Source organism: Humulus lupulus, chromosome 5, assembly GCF_963169125.1.
Source record: "Humulus lupulus chromosome 5, drHumLupu1.1, whole genome shotgun sequence".
Taxonomy (NCBI): Eukaryota; Viridiplantae; Streptophyta; class Magnoliopsida; order Rosales; family Cannabaceae; genus Humulus; species Humulus lupulus.
This window is the reverse complement of record NC_084797.1, coordinates 122,255,998-122,269,208: the sequence shown is the minus strand read 5'-3', so window position 1 is coordinate 122,269,208 and position 13,211 is coordinate 122,255,998.

Sequence of the window (13,211 nt, the reverse complement as noted above, 5' to 3'; positions counted from 1 at the left end):
GTGAAGTCAATTTCCCTAGTCAATGGTAGCCCTGGTAAGTCGTTAGGAAATACTTCTGGAAATTCCTTTACAATATGGACGTCTCCAACCTTTAGCGGTGTTTCCTTGACCACATCCTTGGCGCTAGCTAAAAATACTTGACATCCTTTTTCTATCATCCTTCGAGCTTTAAGTGACGAAATAAGCGGTGTGCGTAGACCTGAAACCTTTCCCATAAAGCATAGTCTCAGACCGTTAGGAGTTTCGAACATCACTTGCTTACGTTTGCAGTTGATGGTTGCGCCATGCGTTGCTAGCCAATCCATTCCAAGTATCACGTTGAAGTCTTTAATCTCCAATTCTATCAGGTCTCCTTCTAGTTCTACGTCCTCTATCTTGATCAATACCCCTCGCACTATCCGTGATGATAGGACTACTTCACCCGAAGGCAACTCGGTTACAAACCTAGTTCTAAATTTTTCACAAGGTTTGTATAATTTCTCTATCATTCCTAACGAGATATACGAATGAATGGCTCCCGAATCAAATAACACATAAGATATATTATGGAGGATAGAAACCTGACCTGTAACTACTTTAGTGCTAGCGACAGCTTCTCCTTGGGTTAAGGCAAATACCCTGACAGGAACCATCTTGTTTTCCTTTTTCCCCTCTGGCTTGAGCTGGGGACAGTCTCTCTTTCGGTGTCCTTCCTGACCACAGTTGTAGCATCCCTTGGTGTTTGCATGACACTCACCAGGATGTTTCTTCTGGCACTTAGCACATTGCGGGTATTCTACATAACCCGGCCTATTACTTCCATTATTCGTCCTTGCCCTTTTATCGTTATCGGACTGCTTATTGTCAGGATGCCGTCTCTTCTAACCATTACTATTGTTGTTTGACTGATTTTTGTTGTTGTTCTGACCATTCTGAGGCTGACTCTGATGTTTAGGCTCAGACTTTCTGGCCTCTTCTTTACTAACGTTCGCCTGAAGTCTTTCGACTTCTATTGTCATTTCTATAACATCAGCATAAGTAGTATTTCTTGGGTTAGCTAGCTTAACCCCTAATTCAATCTTTGGTCGAAGTCCTCTAACGAACTTAGTCACCCTCAGAAACTCAGTTGGAACCAACTCTCATGCAAACTTGGCTAGTATGTCGAACTTCCGAGCATATTATGTTACCATCAAGTTGCCCTACTTCAGACTAGCGAACTCCTCGACTCTTGAAACAATGACTGCCGAATTGTAGTACTTTCTGTGCAATAGCTCCACAAATCAGGTCCAAGTCATGGTGGCAACATCGTGAGTTTGCTTAACTAAATCCCACCATATTCTAGCATCTTTCTTGAGCAGAGACGAAACGCAGGATATGCGATCCGCATTACCGAGGTTCATGTGTATCAGGATCAGCTCCACATTTCTGAGTCATTCTTCCGCCTCGAAGGGGTCTGTTGTCCCTTCAAAGTTCGGAGCGAGCTACTTACGAAACCGCTCATAAACTGGCTCCATGTGCTAATGTAACAACCCAACTATTCTAAACTTGGACCATTAAAAACTACTATACTAATCTTAAGAAAACATACATATGAAAGAACCATGACTTTATTATAAACTGTAAAGAAAAAGTTAAATACATAAAAATATGGTTAGCGTATGGGATCCCATTGTTCGAAAATAAAATAGAACATAACTTAAATTTTTAAAATGCGTTACAAAACAAAGTGCAGAAAATACATATAAAGCATAATTTTAAAAGACTGGAAAACACTTCATCCTCGAACCGTTTACGCAGTCCATCGATTTCCATTCTGCCTCAATACACATTCCCAAGCTGCCAAGAACCTTCCCATCGCCATACTATTTTCCTGCACATATAAAACATAAAAGAATGAGCCTAATGCCCAGCAAGGAAAATCTACTACAAGCATGAAACATAATCATACACATAAACTATGAACAAATATCATATACTATAACACATATCATAATTCTAACCCATGTACATGGTGACTATTGGGGTTTGCTAACTAAGCAACTATAAGCCTCGTACTATAATGAGGTTTGCTAGTTAAGCAACTATAAGCCACAAAAACATATAACTATTGGGGTTTGCTATATAGAAACTATAAGCCCCAAAACATAAATGTGATAGGGTTTTCTATATAACAACTATAAGCCCCAAACATACATATATTGTAATGCCCCGAATTCTCCGATGTGGCTCAATGGCGGGAATAGTAGGCCGAGAGGGCCATACTTGTTTTATTATGCCATTAAATGATAATATATGCATGTTTATGTGAATTATATTATAATATGATGTTATATGCATGCATGTGGGTCCACATTTGAAATATTATGATGTTTTGATAATTTGGCCCATTGAGGGTAAATTTGTGTATTTGGGTGCATGATGTTATTTGTGAATGAGATTCCATTATTATGGAGATATATTCGAGCTATTTGGAATGAGACGGTCCTATTTAGTGTATTAGCGGTTTTGTCATAACGGGGCCAATTATTGGGTAATAAGAATGTTTATTTGATGATAAATTGGGAGTTATTGGGATCAGGATTAAATTCTGGAAGTTTTGACTATAATGTCCTCGGGGGGTGTTTTTGGGACCCCGAGCACTAGGTTTTATTTGAGGTTACTTAAGCTTTAAGTAGCTTGTCAGATAGAACGTATGCTAGAGAACCTCTCGTTCTTCCCCGTTAGCTCATTTTCACCGTTCGAAACGTTTTCGAAGATATCTTGAGTTCTAGGAGTCGGAATCAAGCGAGGATCGAGGCATAGCGATCCTAGGAAAGATTAGAAGCTTCTTGACCAAAGGATTTGACAAGAAACAACCTAATTGAAGGTAATCTAAGTTTAAAGTTTTGAGTTTTCAGAGTTTCTAAGCTTTGAATTGGACTTTGTGAATCGTTGGGTTTTTGGCTCGATTGAGCCTTGGGTTTTGAGGGTTTTGGAGCATTGGGAGGCTTGGGAACTTTTATTTGATGATTGGGGAATGTTTAGGTATGATTTTGGAGGCTTTGGGAAGTTGAAAACGTGTTTGGGAATGGCCCAGGGTTGGGTGTCGCGGCCCTGTTCTTGGAGAGCCGTGGCCCTTGCTTGAAGAAGCAGGTGGGGAAGGTTGTGCCTGCTGGGCACCGCGGCCCTTGTTTCAGAGGTGGCTGGGGGCTGCGGCCCTTGATGCCAGGGCTGTAGCCCTTGAGCAGGGTTAAGCCCGTTTGAGTGTTTTGGCCCCAGGAACATGGTTTTAGGCCTCGGGATCACTCCTACTACCTGGATTAGTGGGGATTGATGTCTCGGAGGCTAGATATTGGTTTGGGAACCCATGATTATCATTTTATTGATGGTATCCTATAATGTGTTATGACTAGGTAACCACTAAAGGACTAAAAGCTAGACCGATCTCAAGGGTCGTTCTTTTATTCATTCTAGCTCGAATCAGAGGTAAGAAAACTGCACCTCATATGTGACATGCTTGGTTGTTCTTGAGGCATGTTGATTGTGTAAATGTGGACATGAATTGATTATTGAATGCTTAGAAAATCTTGCTCACTTATGCATGGTGTTGACTCATTAGTCAGATTTTGCAAAGGTGTTAGTATCAACTGTTAAGTTGTGACTCATTAGTCAGGTTCGGCAGTGGTACTGGGCACTGGTCACATAGAGCTGACTCATTAGTCAGGACGGCTTAAGCATGTTCAATGCAAGCCAATAAAGATTAGATCTAATCGATATCTACATTGGATGACTCAAAGAGCATTAATGTCGGACCGACCTCAAGTTCGATGAATATTATAAGCGCTTGTGTGACTTACCCATCAGTCACTCATCTGTTAAGTTAGAGACTTACCTATCAGTTTCTCATCTGTTTAAGGCTAGTGGCTTACCTAGTAGCCACTCTTATGTCTAAATTAGTGACTTAGTTGTTAGTCGCTCAATATGGTTTTCTAGAACCTCAAGTGATATTCACTCATCTGTTTAAGAGCTATAAGCTATGTGATTATAATAATAATTCTTTGTTATTGTTTATATACAATGTCGTGTTTTCTTGCTGGGCTTTGGCTCATGGGTTCTATGTGGTGCAGGTAAAGGGAAAGAAAGCTCACCCAGCCCTGAGTGGAGAGCTTAGGTGGTGATGTGTACATATGCGGCCGCTTGACCACCACGGCCAAGGAGTTCTCAGAGGGACTAGGGGGTTTACCCTACTTTTGCCGCTTAGGTCGGCGGGTTTGAAATTTTGAAATAGTAATGACCATTTTGAGTTGTAAATAAATTGTAAATGTTCTTGTGGGCCCATGAACAGTTTTATGTATATAATAAAATATATCCTTTCCTTTATATTGATTTTCTACCTTAGCCTGTTAATAACACTTAGAACACGTTTTTAACCAAAGGACTAGGGTAGCGGGTCAAATTTCCGGTTCACCGTTCACCGTAACGGTTCTGGGGTAACCAGGGCGTTACATATATCATAACACATAAAGTCATTCTATAGCATAATCATAACACTTTTATATAAACATAACACATATCACATAAGAACTATCCTATTTTCCTTACCAAATATACTGGGATGATGAGAACAAGTTCGGGATTTTGGAACACTCCTAAAACCATAATTGAGAAAGGTGAGTATTCTAAAAGAAAAAGATGAAAAGAATGAACTAAACCATCGAGAAAATACTTACCAACGAGAACCACAAGTTCAAAGAACTTAGATTCCTAACCAAAAGTAGAGAATAGTGAGCTAGGAATTGAGTAGAGAAAAACTATAAGAACTTAATGAAACAATACAGAAAGGAACTAAGAATAGGGATACCTTTGAAATTTCTATACCCGAATTATACCTTGAAACCGAAATACCCTATGAACCTTACTTCCCAAGTGTTTGATAAGCTTAAGATAATAAAGCTTATAACCCCAACCCAAGTGTTTAACACTCTAAAGTAATCCTAGCAGCTTGTAGGCAGCTTGAAGAATGAAGAAATGGCTGGGTACTAGGTCCTATTTATAGAGTTCAAGAATGAAAAGATCTTCATTTAGCTTGAATAAAATAATGGCTTTTTAATTGAAAAACATTTGAATAATCGTTCAGCAGGCTGAAGACTCGGTCAAAAAGATTATGGACTTATCAAGAGGTTAAGGATTAAAATGAGCTCGTTTTCAAAATTATTCAAAAATCATGCACTGCAGCCGATATATCGCCCATGCTAGGCAATATATTGCCTGGACTGATATTCCCGAGGCTCGTCGAAGTTTTCGTGCAAAGTTACATGTTTTTTGTATCCCCGTGTGGCGATATATCACCCCCTAGAGCTGCGATATATTGGCATACGCTGAAATATTATACACGTAATTACACTTTTTTAGCCTAATTTGAATTGAGTAAACAGCCTTGACTAAGTCCTTTAACGATTTCAAAGCTACTGGCAGACTCTAGGATTTTCAAATATTACCCTTAATAAACTTATTCCTCAAAAATACTTAATTTCTCATTACACATACACATGACAAGTGTTAATATCTTATTAAGTCTATCTAAACCTTATAGTATAATAAATATCATCTTCTTAATCAATCATATTAATCAAACCTTGGGTTATAATTAATATTCTTAAACTATAGGTTAAACTTATAAAACCTACAAGTGTTGCTACGAGTGTCCAACTAAGTCCCGGCTTGAACCAAAATCCACAGTCATAGACATACTATAACTACTACTAGCTATTACTACTACTACTACTATCTAACTAGCTAAGTAAAGTTCTTGGACTCTACAATTCTCCCCTACTAAAAAGAATTTCGTCCTCAAAATTTACTTACCAAATAATTCCGGATACCGGCCCTACATGTTCTCCTCCAACTCCCATGTTGCCTCCTATTCAGAACTATTACTCCATAGGACTTTGACTATTGGAATACTCTTGGACCGTAACTGCTTCATCCCTCTATCTAGCATGCTAACCGGTCGTTCCTCGTAACTCAAGTCTTTCTAGAGTGCTATCGTATCGTACTTGACGACGTGAGATGGGTCTGACACATACTTGTGTAGCATTGAGATGTGGAACACGTTGTGACTATCTGCTAGGGCTGCCCTAATCCTGAGCCTCCTTTCGTACGATCGTGAAACGTCAACGTGTTTTTCGTATTCTTCGTCCAGCGATATATCAGCTCCTAACTGCGATATATCGGCATACGTGAATATTTTAAACATGTAATTGCACCTTTTCAGCATAATTAAGGTTGGATAGCTGCTTTTACTGAGTCAAAATACGACCCTAACAGTTTCTGGTAGGTGTTAAGGCTGCTATTTCTTTATTTAATCATTAAAATATTTAATTCCTTAATAGTCATGCTTACGACAAGTGTCATATTCCTATTGGCTCTATCTAAACCTTAGGTTATAATATATATCATATTTATGACCAGCAATATTAATCTAACCTTATGTTATAATTAATATTCTTAAACTATAGGTTAAACTTATAAAATCCATAACTATTGCTAGGAGTTTCCAACTAAGTCCTGGTTTGAACCAAAATCCACGAAATTTAAAATACTACAACTACTACTAACTAGCCAACTAAGTAAAAATTCTAGGACTCTACACTTTGCAGTCTTTGGGTTGTTGTTTTCTCCACCTTTCCTGTTGTTTCCAGCTTTCAAAGATGAAGTTAGGTTAGCTTCAGCTTTAGCTGGATCAGCAGCAAGAGCAGTAGTCTTATTTTCTCCTCCCTTACTAGGTCTACCCATGATAGGCTCAAAAATCTTAAGCTTGTTCATGAGATACGTCAGACCATAATTGAGTTAATCACGAACGTGCGGACACAGTGCCATCCGAGCATTTACGATGCCATCATGAACGTGCGGAGACGGTGCTTGTTCTGGGGATTCCTCAGTCATGACGAATTTAGAGTTTTCACCAATCAACACAATGTTGATGTTTTGCTTCCATTTGAGGAAGTTTTCTCTCCATCAAAAGTTGAGAAAGGATGGGAGTAAACAAAACCATACTTAATACTACCAAATATCAATAAAATAGAAATCAATCACATTTACTCAATAAAACTCCTATTCACACAAAATTCAAGAAATAGCACAACATATATAAAAAATATGTAAGATATGAGAAAAAAATACCAAAATAATCATATTTCTATTTCTTTAGGTTTTTACCAAATCTATAATAACCCTTGTCCCAGTTGGCGAGACTCAAAAATACCACTAGTTAAATAAAGTTGTAAACTTATTTAATAATGGACACCATTATTAACAACCTACTATTCGATCAAAATAAGAAAACAAAATCTCTTATTTTATGAGCTAGACCCACGGTTTCAATAATCAGTAGATTTAGTCCTAGTAGTCACCGTAGGGGTGAGTCTAGTATAATTTGACGAATAATTATCTATCTTTCGAAATCTAACCTTGTCAAAATAACTAATGAACTTCTTTCGTAGGGGGACAAATCAAGCGTCTCGAGGCCCCATTAAATTATTGACTTTGTTAAACCAACGGTGGAGATCGAATATAATTCTTAAAATAAGCTCATTACAAAATTAAAAAATAGTATTTTTATTATTAGAAAATTAATGACTATGGTTCTCCAAAAAATTAAGCTTAAATTTCTAAAACCAAAGTCCCATAATTTCCTATTAGTTCTAAAGTGTCACATTGAAACAAATTCAATTAATTTATTGCTAATCAATATTTAGGTTTAACTAATATAATGAACTTATACAATTAAGTCCAACTCAGGTAAATGGGCCTTAACAATTGGGCTTGTATGGTCCAGTATGTCGTTCCCACTACAAAGGCCCTCATACTTCCATACAAGGTCTAAAAGACAAGAATTTAAACCTTTGTTTTATTAATTGTTATTAATTGATTAGGCCCACTATAGTTATGCAAAGCAATTGGGCCTTCACAAGTGGAATCACCCCCAAGAGAGGAATTTAAACTTTACATTTTCTAATGGGCCCAATAAAACATATAGTGCATACAGACATGTTATAATTGGATGGGCCTAATCATGTTACTATATGAGCAAGTCTATGAATTTGTGCAAAAATACCACAATTAATTTTCTTGAATTTATCGAAAAATTCGAATTAATTAAATTTTTACAAAAACAAGTCAATTTAAATAAAATTTATCAACAATTAACAATAGTTAATTTAAATTTCATTTATCAACAATCAACTTGGTTTAGGTTAATTTGAAAAAAAATATCAATTTAATTTAAATAGAATTCGTCAATAATTAACCAAAGTTAATTTAAATCCCATTTATTAAAAAATATATTTTATTAATTGGTTGAAAAAATGATATTTTTCAAAATTTAACCAATTTTAAACTTTAAAATCAATATCTTAACTGTTTTTCAAAAAATATATTGTGTTGTTACAACTATAAGCTAATATTTTAACCATTAAAAAATATATATATTAATAGTTATAACAACCCTAAAATATCTCAAAACAGTTAAACAAATTCAAATATCCATGAAAATATCTCACTAACAAATTTCAAATTTCAAATAATTTAAATATTAAAAATTATAGAATAAACTGATATTTATATTTTCAAATAAAGATTTAATAAAAATAACAAGTATTTAAAAGAAAATATCTTAAATATCTGATATCTTAATTATAATATTTTAATATATTAAAATATTTAAAATTAAGTTGTTAGTCTATTTTTAAATTTGAATTTGAATCTTTGTAAAAATATCTAATTATTTAAATCTCAACCAACAAAAATATCTTATTTTAAAAAGCATTTTTAAATGATAAAACAAATCTGATATTTTTGGCTTTGATTATAAATAATTAATTTTCACTTTTTTTTGTTAAAAAAAAATTGGGATGAACAGTCACCGTGGCCTTGCTGCAGGTGTGCACGAGCGCAGACAGTGAGGCTGCCGAGGGGTGCGCGCGTAGGTGGGGGTTGACTGCCGTGGAGTGCGAGCGCAGCTGGGGAACGCGAGCAGGAGTGCGGGCAAGTGTGTGCGCTAGTGTGCGCACGCATGGGCAGCCAGGCCAAAAAAAATTCAAACCAAAACCATTTTCTAATTAATTTTTACTATGTTTTACACAAAATAAAGCATGTATAAAAATTAATGACATAGAAAACATAACAAAACCTAAAATTGCTAATAATCAAATAAAATTTGATATGCTTCATAAAATTATGAAATCCATCCAGTTATTCAAACACATCAAATAATTCAATTTTTAACTTGTTCATGCATAAAAATAAATATCACCAAAGGCTCTAAGGCCAGCTGTTAGAAAAACTTATACAACATCTTTATTTATTTTCATGTATCTAATATTAAACAAGTTAATATGAGACAACCTAGAACATGAATCTAAAATTGAATTCAAAGAGAAATAATGATAAGAATACTTACATTATACACAGCGGAATAATAGAGTCCTTCCTTTAGTTTCTCTAACCCTTGTATCCTTTCTGTCGCAGAGTATTACCTAGAAACTGAACCGATCTTCAATTTTCTTCACAGCCTTCCAAAGTATCCTTAGGATCACCTAGACTAGAGTGGGCAATTCTCAACACATGAGATAGATACAAAGAGAAGAAGAGAAAAGAACAATAAGGCTTAGAAAATGACTTATTTTTAAAGAGAATCTAAAACCTATCAGAGAACCAGTGTCTGTCATCTGATTTCAACTCTCACTTAACATTCCTTTTATAGACTTATTTAGGTTATTTATTTAATAAAAAATAAATAAAATAATAGTCAATTAACAGCCCTAGGTCGAAATTATCATAGGCTTTAGGCCCGTGAAATTTTTCATTTAATTATAAGCCCATTGGACTTAAAATTAAGGCTTGTATTATTTTCTATTAATTTAATAAATTAAATAATTATTCAAATCCTTTATCAAATTAATTATTTATAATTTGAACCATGATTTAAAGTTATTTATTAATTTAGATACCAATTTATCTTAATTAATAAATCTGCCCTAATTTCTCTTTTCTTCTCTACATTACATAACTATGTGAAACTGTCTAAAATTGACCTGGTCAACTTTGATAATTCTAATTGATAATTGAATGAATTAATTAAGACTATCTAAATGATTTCATCCAAGGTATAGTGAGGACCATGGGCCTATGAAATCAAGCTCCAATAAGTTATCATAAATCTAACAAATAAATTTACTAACTTATTAATTCCTCTTTACTCCACTAAAGACTCGGAATTGCACTCTTGAAATCATAGAATGCTCTATAAGCAATATAGATACATTATTAATTATCCATTGTTACAACCATAATTGTCACTCAATCCTCTATAGACGGTCTACAATGTGATGGAACTAAAATACTGATTTACCCCTCATTGTATTTTATACTTAAAACACTTAGTTCCTTGTAAATGATATTTCAGTAAACTAATATTAATTACTAAAATGAGATCTCTATCATTTAACACCTTGAAGCAAACTAAAAGGAAATCATCATTTCACTTCTTCATCAAAAGCTATAGATGTTCATATCTATGAATAACACTCCCACTCAATTATACTACTGAGTTCCCAAGATGTAAGTATGGGCTAGTTCGTAGGGTAAGCTGGTAACGAACAAGTCAAAGAACTCAAATAATATAATCAGTTAGAATACTAACCACTCAGAATTGAGATTGACACTACAAGAAAAAACAGTATTCATAAAATACATCGTTTTAAATGATAAAATTGATCCATCATTTGACATAAAATACATATTAATTTGGATAAATAACATGTTTTACTGTGGAAAGTAAAATTATTCAGTTTTTTAATTCTTGAACTGTAAAGAATGACAGAATCCTACTGCAAAGTCTGACATCCTTCAGCTGAAATCGTAACTATGACCTCGAATTAGTATTCATTCCAATCAATATAATGCTAACCAGATTGTACTTTATTTCCTTAGACTTTGTATATATGTTTTGCCCTTCTTTATGATCAATTAAAACAAAATTTAAACACTTCCACTTAGTGAAAGAAATCCTTATCATTATGTCTAATTTTCATATGTTGGTGAAATGGTCTTACTAGCAAGAAAGTGACAACTGTTTTAGGTTTAACTTTCATAGAAGTAATTGAGCAATTGGGATTATCTGATATTAAATTGAAATTTGAATTAAAAAAGATACCTCACACAGACAAACGGAGATCAGAGTGCTCTTGCCTGGGTTCTTGCTTCCAGCAGGAAAGATGAGGGAATGAAGTACTTACTTATTCAACATAAACAATAATCTAGACATATGGTTTTATGCCATTTTGGCTATAGATGAGGGAATGGAGTACTTACTTATTCAACATAGCCATTATTACTTAAGGTTCAGGAACTGAGCGAGGTTGAAGTCACTGAATAGAGTTTGAACTTGCGGACTTTTGTAGAGTTCTGAGGCTGGAAGACAACCTCTGTACTCGACCTCACGCATACCTCAAAAATAAGGACTTCATTAATGTTCAGACAACCAAAGCAACAATCTCTTATACCTTAAAAAGGAAATAAGTATTTATACTTTATAGTATAGATAAATGACAAACCTATCCCAAATTGGAGCAGTACTGAGAATAAAATTGAGGTTATGCTGTATAGATTCTTGCATCTCTTTCTTTCCACCTCCAAATGCACCCTTAAGCCAACTAGAAAACATAGGCTTTGTTTCTGGTTTCTGTTGAGTCCACTGGTCATAGGGAATGACTTCTGGTGGAAAAGAGCCTGGCTGAATAGTACTGCAAGAAAAGAAGCTTGGCGAAATTAAAGGGAAGACAAACTAAATGTCACAGATGTTACTATCTACAACAACTGCAATGTGAAACAAACCTACAAAATCACTGAGATAGGCATGTGCAGTGGTTTAGTGTCTAACTTAAAATGGCAGCATTATAACCCTTTAATTCACTTCGAATACAAAATAATTATGTTTTCATTATGGCAATGTACTTTCTAAATTATGCTAGTCTTGCTAGATATCATTATGATTGACCCCATGTAGGAATCCTCAATTCAATAGCCATAACAATAGGTAGAGAAACATAGAGACATTGAGGGTCAAAGAAAATGGAAAATAGGCCAATCTGATAAGTGTTGTTTAATTGAACATATTGATGAGAACATACTAGTACAAAAGAACCATGAGGTATTTGCATGACCTCAACTCTCCCTAAGGCAATAGTTAAATTATTTATCATGATGCTCCCTCATTTTTCTAACTTGCCTATGTATACTACTCAATTACTTTATTTTAGCTCATCCACTATCCCTCACTACAACAACCTATGATTTAATGTTAGCATCTAACACTATAGCTGCCAAAGGAACTCAAAATCCGTGAGATTTGGTACTGTTTTTCACAATACCATTGGGAAATGTGGCTGGGGGAAATTATTAATATATCCTTGTTTTGTTATGGTTAAACGACAATGGTGGTGCCATTGGAAACAAGGATATATTAATAATTTCCCCCAACAAGGATATATTATTCTAATGATAAGTTTGATATAGTAAAAGGAACATGTTAATTTCTTTAGTTCTTTTCTTTACTTTCCATAAAAAAAATAAAAAGGAACATGTTAACTTCTTTAGTTCTTTTCTTTATTTTCAATGTATGCATTTGTTTTTCATATGCTAGAACTACTTATTTTGGTATTCTACAAGACTTGCACTTAATATATAAATTTTAAACAGGAAAATATCCAGAGAATTTTCTCATAAATAGTACTTTTGTTAATGGGATGTTACTCTTTCTTTTGTATTTGGTTTTTGATGTATATATTCAAACTAAAAAATTTTATGTACTGGCCTTGCACTAAAAAATGTTTTGCATTTTATTACCCAAGTTTTTGAATTGCAAGAAGCTATTTCTATAATTATTCTAATATATTTCCCCACATGGGTTTCGATTCTACTTTCAAATTTCTATGGTTTTTGAAGTTTATTAGATATAACATCAAATAACTAACAGAAAATCAGAAAACATTCCAGCCATATTTATTAACCAACCATCAATCATTATCAATTCAAAATATTCAATCAACACACAAGTTTTCTTCCTTATCTCGCCGCAGCACACAAATTTATCAGAACCTACTTCACTAATACACACAAGTTCTCAACCTTCTGTTATCACCGCAGCACACAATAATAATAATCTCATAACCTACTTCACTATGGAGGAATAT